Here is a 19,802-nt window from a genome sequence, read left to right on the forward strand (position 1 = left end):
TGTGCGCTGTTCCATTTCTTGTTCATGGGGACAGCCTCCTACCCCTGTGGCTGTCCACCCCACAACTCGCCATCAGCCATCCACCCTCCGTGGGAGAGGAGGCAGCTGCTTGGCTTGTAACTTGGTCCCTGTGTCAATGTGCTTGTGCATATTTGGGTTCAGAGGGTCACTGGGTTGTGTGCTTTGCTTTTGTTGTTGGTTGATTTAATTTGTTCCTACTAATAAAATCTGGAACTTACCTGGTCGTGGAGCCACAGGTCATGGAGAAAAGCTTGGAACGCGCCTCCTCCAAGGCTGGCTTTGGGCAAAGCAGAGGACAGGGTAAAATTCTTGCCTGGAACAGAGGGGCTGGCGCTTTGAAGGATAGAGACTCAGCTCCTAAAAACGAAATTTAGCTTATGGCTCGATAAAGCAACACCTTGACCCCAGGGAGTCAATTTTTCTAGAATTACCTGGCTGTATCAAGTGCAAATTGACTAAAGTCTCTGAATAGGGACCCTGGGGCACAAAATAGAAGGCAGCACCTCCCCTCCCCGCCAAAAAAAAAAAAAAAACAAAAAAAAACCCTCAGTGTTTTTTTTTAAACCCTCAGTATTTTAATGCAGTATTTTCTTTCCTACCCCCCACCCACCGCCCCGCCAAATAAACCTCTGAAAGATGAAGATGCTATTAATGTGGATGTTTTGTGGGGGGTATTAATGCTTTTTTTTTTTTTGTCTTTTTAGGGCTGCATCTGCGGCATATGGAAGTTCCTGGACTATAGGTCGCACCCACAGCCACAGCCACACTGGATCCGAGCCACATCTGGAACCTATACCTTGGCTTGTGGCAAAGCCAGATCCTTCATCCATTGACCGAGACCAGGGATAGAACCTGCTTCCTCATGGACACTGTGTCGTGTTCTTAACCTGCTGAGCCACAATGGGAACTCCTTTCCTTTTTAAAAAAAAATTTATTGAAGTATATGTACAATATCATATCAGCTACAGGTATACAATTCAGTGATGCACAATTTTTTAAAGCTCATACTCCATTCAAAGTTATTATAAAATATTGGCTACATCCCCTGTTTTGTTCAATATATCCTTGTAGCTTATTTTATACACAATACTTTGGACCTTTTAATCCCCTACCCCATATACTGCCACCCCCTCTTCCATCCATTCAACCCTTTTGGGGGGGGGGTGCACACCCATAGCATGTGGATGTTCCCTGGCCAGGGATTGAACCCAAGCCACAGCAGTGACAACTTTAACCTGCTGGGCCAGCAGGGAACAACACCATGTAATACTTTTTAAAAAGACTATAATATGCAATGATCGAAATCATTTTAAAGAGATTTACAAGAAAAAGTAAGCCCTTCCCGCATCCCTCCTCTCCCTAGCAGCAAACACAATCCTGAGTTTCTTGTTCACCCCAGAGAGGAATTTTCTGTATACACGGGTGCGGATGTGCCACACACATCTGCCTGCCTCCTCCCCTACTTTTGCACAAATGCACTTTGCCTGTTGCCCTGTGCCGCGGTTTTCTCTCTTAATAACATTTCTTGGAAGTCATCTGAATCTTTTTCTTCGGTGGCCATGGCCACTGGTAATGTTTTTAATCCAACCCAAAATCAATGGACGTTTCCAGCCCTTTGTTGTTATCAGCGGTCAAGCAGCTGAGTGTCCTTGGACTTGAAATGCATAGGATTTTTGTTTGGAGGCTGCCAGGGGCATCTAGACATTGCCCTGGGACTGGAGAAGTGCGAGCAAAGTAGTTAGTATTCAAAGATGGGGAGATGCAGAACATTCTGAATTTTTTAATCTGTGTGTTATTCACGCATTCTTTTTATCCGCAACCCCTCTCAGCTCTTTTTAAAAATATTTTAAAATTAAAGTATAGTTGATTTACAATGTCGTGCCAATTTCTGCTGTACACCAAAGTGCCCCAGTCATACATATGTATACACTTTCCCTGTCTTATATCATCTTCCATCACGGTCTATCCCAAGAGATTGGATATAGTTCCCTGTGCTAAACAGCAGGACCTCATTGCTTATCCATCCTAAATGTAGTAGTTCTCAAGGTTCTTTTATGGGGTAAAAATACACTTTTTTTTTTTTTTTTTAGCTTTTTCAGGGCTGCAGCTGTGGCATATGGAGGTTCCCAGGCTAGGGATCAAATCGGAGCTGCAGCTGCTGGCCTACACCACGGCCACAGCAACACTGGATCCGAGCCGCATCTTCGACCTACACTTAGAGTTCATGGCAACACCAGATCCTTAACCCACTGAGGGAGGCCAGGGACTGAACGCGCATCCTCATGGATCCTAGCTGGGTTCATTTCCTCTGAGCCACAGGGGGAACTCCTCGACTTCTGCAGAGTTGATCTCAACCTTTGCGAACATTTAAGAGCGGAAGCTGGAGACTCCAAATGAATGTCTGGCTCTGCAGGCTGCTGGGCTGAGATATGTACACATCCATGACGCTCTGCAAGGCGTGCTTGGAGGAATTAAGCCTTCATTATTATGGTGATGCCAGGCTTGTGCTGAGACCCACACCAGCCTTGGGTGGGTCGTGCATCTAAGCTGCAGGTGGGGGCTGTTAGCCTCAACACTCCTACCGACTCTGAGTTATTGCCGAGCTTGTACAGTCAGCTCTGCTCTAAGGGTTGATGGATTGGAAGACTGGAATTTGAGCACGCTGGAGATTTCAAGTTTGCACAGTCTTGTCTCTGAGAAGCACTAGGTGAGCTGAACTCTGAAAACTGCACCCAGCCAGCACAAAAGGCGGGCGGGCATCTTGGTGCCCCTTGTGGGGTACCAGTCGCTACCATCCACATCTGAGTTTCCAACTTTGCATCCAATTTCAGACAAACCACCATCTCTTTGTGATCACGCACACGCTACAACCTCTGACACCCACTTCTGCACAAGCAAACATCAGACCCTTTTAAGGTCACCTTACTTAAACCTTGTAGTTTTGTATTTCTTAACTATTTAACATGCAATTGCAACTAGAGATTCTCCTACTAAATGAAGTAAGTCAGAAAGAGAAAGACAAATACCATATGATATCACTTATATGTGGAATCTAAACTATGGCACAAATGAACCCATCTACAGAACAGAAACAGACTCACAGACATGGAGAACAGACTTGTGGTTGCCAAGGCGGAGGGGGAGGGAGTGGGAGTTTGGGGTTAGTAGGTGCAAACTATTACATGTAGAATGGGTGAGAAATGAGGTCCTGATGTACAGCACAGGGAATTATATCCAATCTCCTGGGACAGAACATGATGGAAAAAAATATGTAAAAAGAATGTATGGATATGAATGACGGTGTCACTTTGCTGTGACACAACATTATAAATCAACTATAACTTTTTTAAAAAGCAGCAGCTACTGTTTGTGCAGCTTTCAATCTGTGTTGGGCTCTGGGGTCTGGCAGTGAATTAAAAAATGCAAGGGGGAGTTCCCGTCGTGGTGCAGTGGTTAACAAATCTGACTAGGAATCATGAGGTTGCGGGTTCGATCTCTGGCCTTGCTCAGTGGGTTAAGGATCTGGCGTTGCCATGAGCTGTGGTGTAGGCTGCAGACTCGGCTCGGATCCCACGTTGCTGTGGCCCTGGCATAGGCCAGTGGCTACAGCTCTGATTTGACCCCTAGCCTGGGAATCTCAATATGCCGCGGGAGTGGCCCTATAAAAGGAAAAAAGACCCCCCCCTCCAAAAAAAAAAAAAAAAAAAAAGGCAAGGGGCCTGCTTTCCTGCAGCCCACACTCCAGGGTGCCTGGCAGCAATAAACAGTCCACAGATACATGGATAAGAAAATTTCAAGTGGCAATGAGTCTTGGAAGGAACTCTATCAGGGTGACAAGATGGGATGCAGTGAGAGGGCTCTGCTTTAGTTATAGAGACTGAGGCTAATGTTTGAGCTGAAACCAGAAGGATGAAGGGGAAGCTGCCATGGGAGGAACTGGGGTGGGGGGCAGAGTGAATTCTAGGTGGTCAAAATAGCATGTGCAGGAGTTCCCATTGTGGCTCAGTGGTAACGAACCCAACTAGTATCCATGAGGATGCAGGGTCAATCCCCAGCCCTGCTCAGTGGGTTAAGGATCTGGCACTGCTGTGAGCTGAGGTGTAGCTGGAAGGTGCGGCTCGGTTCCCATGTGGCTGTGGCTGTGGTATAGGCCGGCAGCTGCAGCTCTGATTCGACCCCTAGCCTGGGAACTTCCATATGCTGCACCTGTGGCCCTAAAAATAAAACTAAATAAAAAATTTAAAAACAGCATGCTTAAAGGCCCTGGGGTTATCTGGGCTTATTGAAGGATCAGGTTTTTATTGCTGGGTTATTCCATGCTGCACCCGAGGCACAGAATGGACCTTACGGCAGCTCTACAAAGTGGGTGGCCTGATGAGCTTCCATTTCACAAAAGGGGAAACCGAGGCTCAGAGAAACTAAGACACTTGCCCAAGAGCCCAGAGTCAGGAGTGGCAGAGCCCACCTTTTTTTTTTTTTTTTTTTTTGCTTTTTAGGGCCGCACCCGCGCCATATGGAGATTCTTAGGCTAGGGGTCTAATCAGAGCTACTGCTGCTGGCCTACACCACAGCCACAGCCACAGCCACGCCAGATCTGAGCCGCTTCTGCAACCTATCCCACAGCTCACAGCAGTGCCAGATCCTCAACCCACTGAGCAAGGGCAGGGATCAAACCTGCAACCTCATGGTTCCTAGTTTCCGCTGAGCCACTACGGGAACTCCTTGTTCTCTGGCCTTATTTCTAACCACTGGCACATCCGACCTGAAAATGGAAACCCAGTGGGGTGTAAAGACAGCTTTGCTTCACACCCCTCCTTGGCTCCAGCACCAGTGGACCAGTGCTTACCTGCTGCGCCCCCCACCCTCTGTTTCCATGGCTCTGGCCCTTGGTTTCTCAAAGCCGTGAGACTTGTCCTCTGAAGCTGGTCAAGGTTATGACGTCTGCATATGCGTGTACGTGTGTGTGTGTGTCTGACCCCAGTTCTGAGGCAGAGTTGCTCTTGGGTATCTGCTGTTTAATTTTCCAAGGTTGTTTTCTTTCTTTCTTTTTTTTTTTGCTAAGGAAAAGTGCATTACATTTGATCTTTGCATCCTGTGGAACTCTGTGAATAATGGGCAGCTGGGGTGGGGGGTGAGGACTGCCAAGGAAACAGATAGGAAGGAAATTCCGGGTGGGGGGAATGTCTATTTGAGAATTAAAAGGCACTTTTGATCTTCAGATTTCAAAGTGGGAAAGTCAAGGTGAGGTGATGGGGGGCGGTTAGGATTTTAGGGCAAACTTAGGCAGGCCAGAAGCCCAGATCCTCCTAGTGGCCACACACGCTTTATGTGGCACAGGATCTGTGAGATCTTGGTGTGTGTGTATTGGGGGGGGGGGGGTGCTGTCTTTGCCTTCTGTTCCAAGAAGCAGAAGTCTGTGAGCCAAACATGAGGTGCTTTCCTGGGGGTACAAGGGCAAGAAGCAGGAGGGGGCAGGTCTTTATCATAAGTCTCTTTCTACGGCCAAGGCAAAACTCCTTGGAAAGCTCTTTTCCTTAGTCAGGGTGGGGACAAAACAAAACCTTGTTTTGTTTTCTGTTTTTTTCTCTTGTTTTTAGGACCACACCTGCGACATATGGAAGTTCCAGGCTAGGGGTCAGATTGGAGCTGCAGCTGCCGGTCTACCCTGCAGCTCATAGCAACACAGGATCCTTAACCCACTGAGCGAGGCCAGGGATCGAATTTACGTCCTTATGGATACTAGTCGGGTTCTTAACCACAACAGGAACTCCCTGGTTTTTGTTTTCTTTTTTGGCTGTACCTTTGGCATGCAGAAGTTCTTGGACCAGGGGATCGAACCGAGCCATAGAAGCAACCGAGCCACTGCAGTGACAATGCCAGATCCTTAACCTGCTGTGCCACAAGGGAACTCGCAGACCAGTGTTTTAGTTGAGGTTGTGGCTTCATTTCTCTGCGCGAGAATGCCTTCCTTTCCAGTCTCCTTTGTGCCTCGTCTCAGTGTCTGCGTGAAGGGATTCAGCTACACCTCTTGCTTTGGGTCAGACTCATTCCAGTTTGAGCCCAGAGTTGCTCATGGGCCAAATTCCCAACCTTTCCCGTCGTTCCATAATCACAGGCCTCGGGGAGGAATGCGCCCCATGGCCCTCCAATTATGGTTTCCTTAGGAGGCTATTAAATCTTGATTTCTGAGAGGAAAATTGGGCATCTTGTGTTTTCCCTTTCAGCCCCCAGTGTTCTGCTACTGTGGGCGAGCCCTTCTAGAAACTTCCAAGTGGTTTCAGAGGCCATTTAGATATCGTTGGGAAGCGCGGTTTATTTTACGATGTAGCTGGGCTTTGGAAAGAGCACGCCGAGTGTTTTATTTAGAGTCCTGGGCTGTTGCCTTTGGAGAAAGAGGTCAGCGTGGGGTTGATGGGAACGTGGAGAGATGGTGGATTCAGATCCAAATGGACAGGCGGGACCTTTCTGAGCTCAGTTGCGGGAATCCTGGAAGGCAGGGACAGCCCAGTCGTTGAGTCTGTTCTTGCCCTTCTTAATGGATAAAAATTGACAAGAGGCTAGGAATTCAGGCAAGGCTTTATCCTAGTTCCTGCTGTAGCAGGAGGGAGCAAAAACAAATAACAGGTTCCCTTTCTCACTCCTGAAGTAGGAGAGAGCCGGTTCCTTATGTGGGGTAAGGTCCAGGGGTCCCGCCAGAGGGATGGCTTAGGTGGTCTGCCCAACCCCCTTGGGTGGGGCCGTGTGCAGGGTGCATGTGCAGCATCCTGCTTTTGCTCTTGGCTCCTCAGAAGTGGCAGTTGGGGTTTTTGGCCCTTTTGTGTCTTGTTGTCCATAACGTGCCCCAACCGCGCATGCATGCAGCTATTTTCAGTCCTTTCCAGTGTTTTGTTTCTGTTTTTGGATTGTGTTGCTCAAGGAGACATTTGTCCAGATGCAAGCACTGTGGCAAAGGGCCCCAGGTCCCAGGTCCCAGCCTGTCTCACTGCCTCCTGTTTTGGGACTGGGGCTGCCTGGCCCAGAGCCGGTTTGTTGATTGGATGGAGCTCTGTGATGAGCTGGACTTGTGATAGACCAAGTCTCAGTCGCCCCCGCAGCACCCCACTACTCTCCACCCCCACCCCCGACCTGGCAGATTTGAGAAACAGCTTGCCAAAGTGAGGGTGAGCACGATTTCCCCAAGAACACCTCAAGGGGAAGGAAACGCATGTTTCTAGAGGCATGGTTTAAATTTGATTATTTAATCCACCCAATGCACCCCCTGCCCCACAGACGGTCAGAGATTGTTATAGCTATTTTACGGAGGAGGCTGAGAGGAGATGCCTGAAGTTATTGCTGGTGCCGATGACACCTTTGAAAATGCTGCAAGCTGCCAGATGCTGGGCTGAGCACACTTTATGCATCATTTCATTTGATGCTAAAGACACCCTACAGTACTTTTACTGTACTCATGGGGAACCAAGGCACAGAAAGTGGAGTCCTATGCCCAGGAAGTGGCTGTGTCCCCTCCAGATGCAGGACTACCCAGCTCCATACTTCTTTGTCCTCCACACTTGGGTGATAGGAAGCGGTGGATCCCAGGTCTGATGGGAGAGCTTCGAGAGAGCAGATTTGGACAATCTGAGCCCATCACACCTTCCTCACCCCAGACCTGGAGGTTGAGGGACTGGATGTGATGTCTGTCCGTCCATCAGCTTGATCACATGGCAGAGGGATACTGGCGGGGACTAAAGCAAGGCTGAGGGTTCAGCCAAAGATGACATTTGGCTTTCTGGCTGTTCAGTGCAAGAAAAAAACACTTGGAGTTCCCGTCGTGGCTCAGCAGAAACGAATCTGACTAGCATCCATGAGGATGCATGTTCAATCCCTGGCCTCGCTCAGTGGGTTAAGGATCCAGCATTGCCCTGAGCTGTGGTGTAGGTCAAAGACGAGGCTTGGATCTGGTGTTGCTGTGGCTGTGGTGTAGGCCAGCAGTTGCAGCTCCAGTTCGATCTCTAGCTTGGGAACCTCTATATGCTGAGTGTGAGGCCCTAAAACAAACAAACCACAACAAAAAAGAAAGAAACACCTTAGCTTTTACCGATTAACTTGAGGAAATGAACAGGTTAGAGCCGTTACAGCTGCCCTGTGGAGCATCATCATGATTTGTACCTCAATGTTCTGGTGCTGGTGGGCTGATTTCTGCCCGTCTCCCCAGGAGGTGGTGGAACTGTGTCCTCTCTGTTTGTCAGCTTGTGTGCAGAGCTCAGGATGGTGCCAGCCACCCCGTAGGTGCTCAGAGCAGTTGATCAAGGCATCGAGAAGGAAGACGGTAATGGGATTGGCACCCAGATGCATTTTGCTGCCCTGTCAACTTTTTAATTAAGAAACTAAGAGTTCAGAGTAGGAGAGCCCCTATCCATAAAGGTCAAAGGGGTTTCTAGGGCATCTCCATGGTGCAGAAAACAATCCACCTGTGAATAAATATTGGCCACAGAGTGAGGGTGTGGATGTTGTTGATCCTGGTGGGGAAACAAAATTCCTCTGTGGTCGAAGTCGGCATGTGAAAGAGGCTTTTTTTTTTTTTTAAACCAGTAAGTGTTTTCCCCATCACTTTGGTGGCTTAATTTGGACATTGAAATGCTATCCATCCTTCTTACAACTTTCTTGGATGATACCTTGCGTCCAGTCGGATGGGAAAGCATTTGCACAGCTTTAAATTTCCTTCATGCATTTCCCCCACGCGGGTGCCAGGGCTTAGCATCGTAAATAGAAGCGGAGCCAGGAAGTTCCAGGTGTACAGGCTGTTTACTTAGGTAGATGGAGGGCTGCAAAGTGAATCCTAAGAGCCAGTAAAGTCTGAGGATCCAGGGGGCAAAGGGACAAACTCATTCTTTTTTTTTTTTTAAAGTCAAAATAAACAGGGGCAGGAAATGGGTGCCCCCCCAACCCCATCAGGGAACTCATCTTTTTCTAATAGAAGAGCAGTGTCTGAAGTATACACACGGAAATGTCTTAAGAACAGCCATGGGGCTCCTGGAAGGGACACACCACACGGAGCTCCTCATTTCTTCTAGATGGAAAATAAAGCAGCCAGACTGGCTTTCTCAGTAAGGAAATAAGCAGAAAGTTGTCTCTCTTTGGTAATGATGGAGTTGAAAATAAGTTGTTTTTTTTTTTCATTCTGACACATGATTCCATCACATGCAGAAGTGTGACACCTTCGACTCTTTACTCTGGTCCTTTAGGAGGTGAGGACATTTTCTCCATTCCCTGTCATTGTTCCTAAACTCGGCCAGCCTGTGCGTATAGCAGCTCCTGGGAAACTGGTTTCTGTTGACCTGTACACTTTTCAAGACTACTGTGTCCTTGTTATCAAAAAGCCAGCGGTCTTGTGAGCAGCCCGATTTAAAAAACCTTTTTAAAATTATAGTTGATTTACAATGTTCTGTCAATTTCTGCTATACAGCAAAGTGACCCAGCCATACATATAAGTCAATTCTTTTTCTCACACTATCTTCTATCATGCTCTATCACAAGAAGTTGGATGCAGTTCATGTGCTGTACAGCAGGACCTCATTGCTTATCCATTCTAAGTGGAATAGTTTGCATCTGTTAACCCCAAACTCCCAGTCCATCTCACGCCCGCCCCCTTTCCCTTGGCAACCACAAGTCTGTTCTCTGTGTCTGTGAGTCTGTTTCTATTCTGCAGATATGTTCCTCTGTGCCATATTTTAGATTCCACATATAAATGATATCATACGGTATTTGTCTCGTTCTGATTTACTTCACTTCGTGTGAGAGTCTCTAGTTCCATCCATGTTGCTGCAAATGGCAGTATTCTGCTCTTTTTAATGGCTGAGTAGTATTCCATTGTATATATGTACCACATCTTCATAATCTTTTCATCTATCATGGACATTTAGGTTGTTTCCATGCCTTGGCTATTGTGAATATTGCTGTGACGAACATAGGGGGTGCATGTATCCTTCTGATGTATAGGTTTGTCCATATAGATGCCCAGAAGTGGGGTTACTGGATCCTATAGTAGTTCTATATTTAGTTTTCTGAGGAAACGTCATACCATTTTCCATAGTGGTTGTGCCAATTTACGTTCCTACCAGCAGTGTAGGAGGGTTCCCTTTTCTGCACACCCTCTCCAGCATTTGTTATTTGTAGACTTATTCATGATAATGGCCCTTTATTTATGGTTGAGATTGTCCCCAGGGAAACACTCCTTGCGATTTAGACCTTCCACAGCGATAGATTTCAGACTCTGACATTTCCCATTCTCACTTCCTCGTTGTCGTGGAGGCTGCGGTTCTGAGTCTCTGTCTCTCTCTCCCTCTCATCTCCCTGCCACTAGAAAACGGTCATATCTAATTCCAAAAACGACACGGAAAGCTTCAATGTGTGAGCGCATAGGAACAAGAAAAATATGCAAAGAATTCCAGGCAGAAGGCGTTATCAGGGAGAAAAGGAAAAAGTTTTCATGGTGGGTGAAGGGACGGTCCTTAACGAAGGTCAAGTATGCCTAGAGCCAATTTTAGAAAACAAATTGTAGGAAATACAGGGAGAATTGAGAAGCCTCAAGGGAGACACAAACACAGCCTTGATTGCGTAGATAAACCTCAATTAGGCAACAAGGAGTTTGAATAATATGGTTAATAAGATTGTGGTAACAGATATGGACTGAACTTTGTATTCTGCAAACAGTACACATTTTAAAGTGCTCTTGAAATATTTCGAAGAACTAATCATCTGTTAAATCTCAAAAAAAAAAAACCCCAAAAACAAAACCAATACATTCCAAAAAGCAGACATTGAACTACTGCAAGTAAACATAACTGGAAATTAATTTTTAAAAGCTTAACCAAACAAGCAAGACGAACTCCCACCATGTGATAATTAAAAACAAAACATAACTGTTAACTTTGGTCAAAGGTGAATGTCAAGGTGGCAAGAATAGATGTTTTAGAAGATGGGAGGAGTTCCTGCTGTGATGCAACGGGTTAAGGATCTTGCATTGCGCAGCTGTGGTATATGTCACAGCTGTGGCTCGGCTTTGATCTCTGTCCTGGGAACTTCCATATGCCTTGGGTGTGGGCAAAAAAGGAAAAAAAAGAAGAAAGAGAAGGAGAAGAAGAACAAGAAGGAGAAGACAGGGATGTGTGGACGCAGAGGCAAAGGCAGAGACATAAATGAGTATATTGAGAAATCACCAAAATGAAACAATAATGAAACACATCTACACAGGAAGAAGGAATTAGTAAGTTAGCAGGGACTAACTGATTAGAAAACTCATAGAACCGACCAATCCAGGAGCTGGATCTTTTCGAACTTCATTGTGCACCAGGGTAGCCACTAGCCACAGGGAAATAAATTCAGTTTCTCAGTCATTCTAGACAATTTCCAGCACTTGGTGACTATATATGGCTAGTGACTACCAAATCGGATAGCACATATGGAAGGTCCCAGGCTAGGGGCCGAATTGGAGCAGCAGCTGCTGGCCTATGCCACAGCCACTGCAACGCCAGATCCGAGATGCATCTGGGACCTATACCACAGCTCACGGCAAAGCTGGATCCTTAACCCAATGAGTGAGGTCAGGGATTGAACCTTCATCCTCATGGATTCTAGTCGGGTTTGTTACCAAGGAGCCACGATGGGAACGCCTCAAAGCAGACAGTTTATGGGACAGTGCTGTTTTAGCAGGAAGATTCTACAGTGTGCAACCAAGCAAAAAAGGGCATGGGAAAAACATATATAAAGTGAAGAACGAAGATGGAGATGTAACTTAAAATCTGTGAAAAAAATTATAAAGACACCTCTAGTAATAAATACATTGAGAAATAGTATTAAAATAACTTTCTTTACTGCTTTAAATGCCTATTTTATTTAGGCTACTCATTTCCTTTTGCAAGAAAGTAAGGCTCCGAATTTGCCCCTGAGAACGGCTATGTGTTTGTAAGTTGTGCTCTATGTATACTATTAATTTCTAAACAGCCTGTAAATTTTACATTGGCCCAAGAGGCAGAAAACATGAATAGGCTAAACCTCACCTTTTAAAAAGGTACTGCTATAGTTAATTGCCTAAAATATGTATGTAGTACATACATAAATGAGAGAAAACTTTAAAACTGTCCATAACAAACAAAGGCCCATGCACTCTAGGGAGAGTAGTTTTCAGAAGCGGACTGGGGTGATTTGAGGCATGACTTAGGAACCATGATGACACAACAATCAGTCATGTGCAGAAGTCCCAACATCCTAGACTCCACACCTCCAACCCAAATCATCCCAGTTTGAGCACCCGGCTTCTTAGGTTGTGGTTCTTTTTTTTTGTCTTCTTAGGGCCATATGGAAGTACCCGTGGCATATGGAGGTTCCCAGGCTAGGGATCAAATCGGAGCTGTAAGGATCCAGGCCGGGCCATGTCTGCAACCTACACCACAGCTCACAGCAACACCGGATCCTTAGCCCACTGGGCGAGGCCAGGGATCAAACCTGCATCTTCATGGATTCTAGTCGGGTTCGCCAGTCTGTGGTTCTTTTTGTGAGTCCTGTGCACCTGCCCAAAGTGGAAACTTGGGAGTCATCCACGTGATAAGTCTTGATGACCTCACCTCCCTAACGGCTTCAGAAGCCAAGCCTCTTCCTCTCTGTTCCCTCTGCCATTGCCTTCTTCAGCCATCCACCAGAGAGTCAGAAAAGTGGCCCCAAATGTGGATCTGGTGGTGTCTTTTCTGGTTGAAGCCCTCCTGTGGCTCCTCCTGTGATGGCAGAGTCCAAGCCCCTAGGGTTCCCAAACGGTCCTGTCTGGCCTGATGTCCCACACCTTTTCCTCTGTACTTTGCCCTGTTTATAGTTAAAGGCAGCCCTGATGATTCACCCATTCTCACGTACTGACCCTCTCCAGCTGGGATAAAGGCAGTCACCTGATTCTCTCTCCAGCTGGGATAAAGGCAGTCACCTGATTCCCCTCACCATTTTTTTTTTCTTTCCTATGAGCTTTATTGTGCACCTACTGTGTGTTCATGGCACTGGGACACAGCCATATGACAGATGTAGTAAGAAGCCTCCCTTTCACAGGGCTTGTCCATCTCTCTTGTGCCTATGGGGAGAGTAGAGCTGGGATCTCTAGACGTTTTTGGCATCTCAGTGCCAGGAAGGGGCCAAATCCAAGTGGGCCAGGATGGGAAACACTATGAATTAAACCCACAGTGTAAGCCCAGCCTCTCTGGGAGACCTGGGTTCCAGTTTCTGCTGGCATTAGCAAAGCAATCCTTTTGTGCTTCAGTGTCTCCATCTGTAATGGAGATGGTTGTTTGAGTAATAGGGTTATTAATAAGAGCTTTATTAACCGATGTGGGTTGAATGTTGTATTCTGCAAACGGAATATACATTTTAAAGTGTATTTCTGCGGGGGAGAGGGAGGCGTTAGAGAATGTCCATTCGTATGCCTCGGTCTTGGAACTGGCAGTTTAGGTGGACTTTTTCAAATACAGGAGGAACGTTGGCTGCAGGGCACCCCGAAATGAAACCCTGTAAGTTTTCGTAAGAATGTAATTTATGAGTATGGTTCTTGGTATTCTGGGCGAGTGGTGGGTGGAACATTGAGGGTTGGGTCCAAGAGAACACGGTCTCCGGGTGCGGACTCTTCTCTTGCCACACCCCCTTCGCCCCCAATTTGGGAGATTTTGCTGTATGACCTTGGCGGGCAGCTGCCCCTCTCTGGGCTCCTCCCGAATGAGGCCTGGAGCCACGGTGCCCCTCGGCCGTCCCGGGCGCTGCCTGCCACGCGGTGACCTGATCTGGGCACACGCCCAGCTCCGCGCACGGCCCAAGCCGCCCGGTGTTTGCTGAGGAAGCCCGCACACTCGCTTTCTCCTTTACTTTAACTTCCAAAGCTCCATTCTTTGCGGGCCCGCCCTGCAAGGTCTGCACCCTCGAGAGGCCCTCCCGGGGCTCGGGGAGCGGACCGACCAGCGACGGTCAGGGATCCAGCGCCAGTCGGGCGAGCTGAGCCCCGCGCGCCCGGGGGCGGGGCCAGCGCCCCGGCAGCACGCCCGCCCATTGGCCGAGCGCGAGGGCGGCGCTGCGGCTGCCGCCACTGCCGGGCATGGATTTCACGGAGCGGAGCGCGCCACGGGCTTTGTGCTTCGCGGGCGCTGGTGGCTCGCGGGGGCGGGGCTTAGCCCGCCCTGGATCCACCTTTCTTGAACACGCACATAGATGCCTGAAACTGACCAATCCTGAGGCTGTTTTAGTGGGGGGCAGGGCCCTCTTCCCCGCCCCCTGGGGGGCTCCACCTCTATTCTGGCTGGCCTGAGCCGTATTTCCCCGAAGAGCTCCGCAACTCCAAACGCATCTGGGAAGAGAATCTGAACGCGCGCGGGGGCAGCATTATTGGGGAAGGAAAGGGGGAGCTTCCTTGCTTCAAAGATGTGAACTCCTGTGGTCGCCACTTCTTGGGGGGACCGCACTCTCAAAAGGGCGTCTGTGTACCACCTGTCAAAAGTTCACCCAGCCCCCCACCCCACCATTCAATCAACCATATTCCAAAGGGAGGAATTTCCCGACAATTTGCTGCCCGCGCCCCGGGGGCTCCGGGGACTCGAACCTACGTTGTCAGGGTTTGGGGCGGGTGCGGCCCAGAAAGTCTTTGGATGGAAACAGAGTAAATAATTTTAAGGAGTTTATAAAATTCACACTTTCAGGGAGAGCCACGGGGCCCTGTGGTGAATGTGTCTGCAGCCTCATGACGCAACTGTTCCCTTTGGAAATTTCTGGAAAGCAGTACTTTTTGGAATAATAAATCTTGAGGTTTTTTTTTTTTTTTTTTTAGCTACAGGCTTTGGAAAGGAATGTAGCAAAATGTTATTAACATATGTCGTGCTATGGAAACATTTAATAGGGGGTTTTGAAAAAAAGTTTTTTTACCATGTAGCTTTTTTACCATGTAGCTTCTTTTTACCATGTAGCTTTTTAATTGAGAAAGACCAAATTGATTTGAACTTTAAAAGGCAAAGAATCAAAAAGTGGCTGTATTTTGTAAGCATGTTATTTACCGGGCTGCACTGCCTTTGTTTCTATTTCAGCTAGTACTCTTACCTGTATATAAATTGGTAACTTAATTTTGATGTCTTTTGCAAGTTTACAGAAAAGTTAGAAGAATTGTACCTAGATATTCATCAGTTATTTACATTACCCAATTTTTAAAATTATCTCTCTGACATATTTATATACACACATTATATACTTTTTTCCCCCTGAGTCATCAGAGAGTCAGATGTTCCTGTGCCTTTAATTCTTTGGGGGTTATTTTCTAAGAATAAGAAAATGAGGATGTTAACACTGAAGCAATATTTGAATCCACAGTCTCTTATATAAATCTCATCTGTTGTCTCTGTGTTGTCTATCATCACTAATATTTCTTCCTGGTCCAGGTTCCAATCTAGTAACCCACTTGGTATTTAGTTACTTTGACTGCTGATTTTGTACCAAGGCAGGAAATATCTTAAGAGAAACTTTTTAAAGTCATTGATACTGGTCAGCTATTCTGACACGGTCTCTACCGGAATATTAGGGGGTAGGATGATATAATTGATCAAAAACATTTATTAATCTTCTAAGAGTTTTTTTAATGTATGGAAGTGTAGTTAATTTACAATGCTATGTTAGTTTCAAGTGTACAGCAACATGATTCAGTTATGCTAAAAATGTGTTTTTAAATAGACGTCAGCTTTAGACCAGTAGCACACATACGAGTAAAAAAGAAAGAAAGAAAAAAAAAATCAAGTTGAGTTGATAGGTAATGGTGCCTCTCCTTACCCTTTCCTCCATCCTCGTCCCCTCCCCACAGGCAGTCATGGGGCACATTTCTTGTATCCCTTCCAGAGGGACACGTGTCCTGTTTGTCTTCCCCCCCCCCCATTTTTAAGATGTAATTTACACACGGCAGAATTCACCTGCTTTGGTGTATGTTCTGTGAGTTTTGACGGATATATATGGTCAGGTAACCATCACCACAGTCAAGATCTGAAATGATTCCTTTATGGCCCAAATTTCTCTGCACCTCCTGCAGTCAGTGCTTCCCCAGTTCCAGCCCCTGGTGACCATTAATGTGTCCACCATCCCTATAATTTTGCTTTTTCCAGGGTGTCATATAAATGGCATCGTAACAGTGTGTAGCTTTGGAGACCAGCTTCTTAAGCTCAATACGGTGCATCCGAAATCCATCCACATGTTATGAGAATCAGCACTTCATTCTTTTTTTTGACTGCTCAGCAGCATTCATTGTGTGAAGGTACAATGTTTATCCCTTCCCTGGTTGAGGGACTTTTAGATTGTTTCCAGTTTGGGGTGATTACAACTGTCGCCACTGTAAACATTCACAGACAGGAATTTGAGACAACATAAGTGTTTTGGTTTTGTTTTTCCATTTCTCCTGGGTAAACCCCTAGGTCCTGTGGTTCAGATCAGAAGTGTATGTTTACCCCTGCAAGAAATGATCAAACTCTTTACCGAACTAGCTGTCCATTTTGTTTTCCAACCAGGTATACCTCTCTTCCTTTTCCCCAAAACAAGTTATGTTCTTTAGACACTTTTTTACCTTCCTTTTTTTTTCTCTTTTTATTTATTTAATATGTATATTTACATTTTTATTATAGTTGATTTACAGTGTTCTGTCGATTTCTGCTGTACAGCAAAGTGACCCAGTCCTACATATGTATATATATATATATGTATTATATATATGTATATATTCTTTTTCTCATATTATCTTCTATCAAATTCTATCACAAGTGATTGGATATAGTTCTCTGTGCTGTACAGCAGGACCTCATTGACTATCCATGCTAAATGTAACAATTTGCATCTACTAACCCCAAACTGCTGGTCCATCCCACCCACCCCCCTCCTTGGTAACCACAAGTTTGTTCTCTTATGCTTGTGAGTCTGTTTCTGTTTTGTAGATAGTTTCGTCTGTGCCATATTTTAGATTGCACATGTAAGTGATATCCTATGTTATTTGTCTTTCTCTTTCTGATTTACTTCACTTAGTGTGAGGATCTCTAGTGGTGTCCATGTTGCCACTTTTTTTTTTCTTTTTCTTTCTTTCTTTCTCTTTTTTGGCTGCCCTGCAGCCAAAAATGGAGTTTCCAGGCCAGGGATCAGATACAAGCTGCAGTTGCAACCTAAGCTGCAGGTGTGGCAATGCCAGATCCTTAACCCACTGTGCTGGGGCCAGGAGTCGAACCCACATCCCAGCGCTCCCAAGACATTGTAGGTCCTGTTGCACCACAGTGGGAACTCCACCACTTTCTTTTTCTTAGTGCTATTTTGGAAGTGACTCCAACATCACAGTACACAGAACTGGCTCCCGTTTTACCGCTTCATACTATTCTATCTCCTTGATTCACAGTAATTTATTTACACAGTCTCTTGCTCGGACCTTTAGGTTGTTAATAGCCGTTTGCTGTTAAAGACCCAAATGGTTAATATCCTGTAGGGTAAAGAAGATCCTTGTCCAGGGCTAAGTGCCCATATGCTCTTTTGTCTGCAGGATAAATCCTGACAGTAGAAATGCGGGGGTCAAACTGCACCTTCCCTCTTTGCTTTACCGCATCTCTCTTAAACCAGTTGGCGTTCCTGTAGACCCCTCTGGGGAAAGCATCCTTTGGTGAAGAGCATGCCACTTACTTCAGAGAGTACCACCATAGGATTCTTTCTGCACTGCCGCCTAATATTGAGAGTTCAGTTTTTCCATCGGGGTGTAGGGACGAAGCCACTGGAGGTGAAAGTTTCAGGAGGGGGTGGCAGCTTCTGCTGGTGTAACTGGAAGCCAGGGGCTTTAGGAAATTTTAGGGAGAACTGGGAAGAAATTGGGGCCAGCAGCCCAAGGCAGCTTGGGGTGGGGGTGGGGGTGGGGGTTGGGTGATGGATGGACAAGGAACTTGTGTGTTTTTAGGGGGAGAGGTGGTCTCTGAGAGGACTAGGTGGATGGGCCCTACCTACAGGGAGGGCATGCACCTGTCCTGGGTAGGTCAGTAGCTCCCAGACTGCTTGGAGTTTTTCTCTAGTTTTATCGAAAAGGCTGCTGTCCTCTCAGGCAGAAACAGCCTCGAGGGGTCATCCCCTGAGCCAGCGCTGCTGGGAGGTAGTGGCTGGATTCAATATGCACCCCCCCCTCCAGGGGAGGTAAAGGTGGGGAGGGGGAGAGAGGGAGGTGGGTACTCCCAGTGGCATTTCTATTAAATAAGATAAAGTACTTGGAAACAGAGTGGGAGCCACCCAGAGGTGGCTTATCATTATCAAAGGAGAGTCTTCAAAAGTTTAAAAAAAAAAAACAAGCCCATCCACCTCTTATGCAAAAGAAGCAAACAAACAAAAAACACCAAAGAACACCTGTCAACACTTTTAACCCTTTGGTGAGGGCCACCAGTTGGATGGTAAAGCCAAAGTGTTTATCATCCCTGAAATAGGATTGCAGAGTTAGATACAGAGATGCTTAATGTCCCAGGGGCAGAAAACCTGTCATTCTTGGAGGTTATTGCTTCTACGGGATAAAAATGACTTACAGCATATCCATTTATCTGTTGATATCTGGCTTCCCAGAGTTGAGGCCCTAATAGAAATAGTAAGTCCATCACAGGTAAGTTTCAGTGGGGGAGAAGTTGTCGAAAGATCTTTGGTCAATAAAGTTTTATTGACACAATGTGCTTGGGTCCAAACGTTTGCCCTGGGATCTTCTACCTCCCCCCTCCCCCCAAAAAGGAAAATTGGTCAGCTCCTGCTCTGGAGAATGAAACCATTCTCAGATGGGCCTCTGAGGCAGGGCTCTGGAGGACTGAACAGCCCTGTCCCTAGGCTTTGGCCTTGTTTGCGAGTGTTGGATCATTTTTCTTAGCATTGTCTGGGCGGAAGGCTTATGTGTTTGGGAAGTTTTTGTTGGGTCTTTGCTGACCCCTCTTTTGAACTCAAGGGCTGATGCTCAGATGTGGCCCTAGCCCAGGAAACAGGCGTCTTCCTGTTCTCACATGTTCCTTCCCAGAGGCGGAGACTTCACAAGCCCTAGAAAATTCTCTGCCTCCTATATTGCTTCCTGCCATTGATTCCCAACCCTTGGAATGATCCAACAGGTTATTCATAATGATGGTAACAATTCTAAGGCCCTCAGAGCTGATTTATATCAAAGCTACGATGTGTTTAGCAAAGAACTCTACCCACATCTCACTGACAGGTGTGAGAAGGAGTCCAGAGGTTATTGTCAGTTGCCATTGTTCAGGCAAGAAAACTCAGGCTGTCTCTGGTCTTTTAGAGAACGCTTCCTGGCGTGCTTGTGGCGTGGAAAGCTGTGTGCATGTCACACACACACACACACACACACCCAGCTAGGTGGACCCTGTGGACAGCCGTGACCTTCTTTGGGCCCAGGAATGTCGGGTTCAGAGCCAGAAGATCAAAGTTCTGGTTGTGGCCCCGTGGCGTCTCAGCCGAGGAGAGGCGTCTCGTTCCCTGGCAGGGTCTTTGTTAGAATTAAGTAAGAATCTAAAAGGAGGAGTTCCCATCGTGGCTCAGTGGTTAACCAACCCGACTAGTATCCATGAAGATGTGGATTCGATCCCTGGCCTCGCTCAGTGGATTAAGGATCCGGCATTGCCGTGAGCTGTGGTGTAGGTTGCAGATGCGGCTCGGATCCCGCATTGCTGTGGCTGTGGTGTAGGCCGGCAGCTATAGCTCTGATTCAACCCCTAGCCTGGGAACCTCTGTATACTGTGGGTGAGGCCCTAAAAAGTCAA

The 19,802-nt window shown here is 46.7% G+C and overlaps 1 protein-coding gene across 4 annotated transcripts in view; it reads left to right on the forward strand.

Annotated features, from left to right (window-relative positions):
- INSR (insulin receptor) overlaps positions 1-19,802 on the forward strand; it is a 142,715-nt gene that overhangs the window by 60,566 nt on the left and 62,347 nt on the right. The gene's annotated exons all lie outside the window — the stretch shown is intronic.

Source organism: Sus scrofa, chromosome 2 (genome assembly GCF_000003025.6).
Source record: "Sus scrofa isolate TJ Tabasco breed Duroc chromosome 2, Sscrofa11.1, whole genome shotgun sequence".
In the NCBI taxonomy this organism is placed as follows: domain Eukaryota; kingdom Metazoa; phylum Chordata; class Mammalia; order Artiodactyla; family Suidae; genus Sus; species Sus scrofa.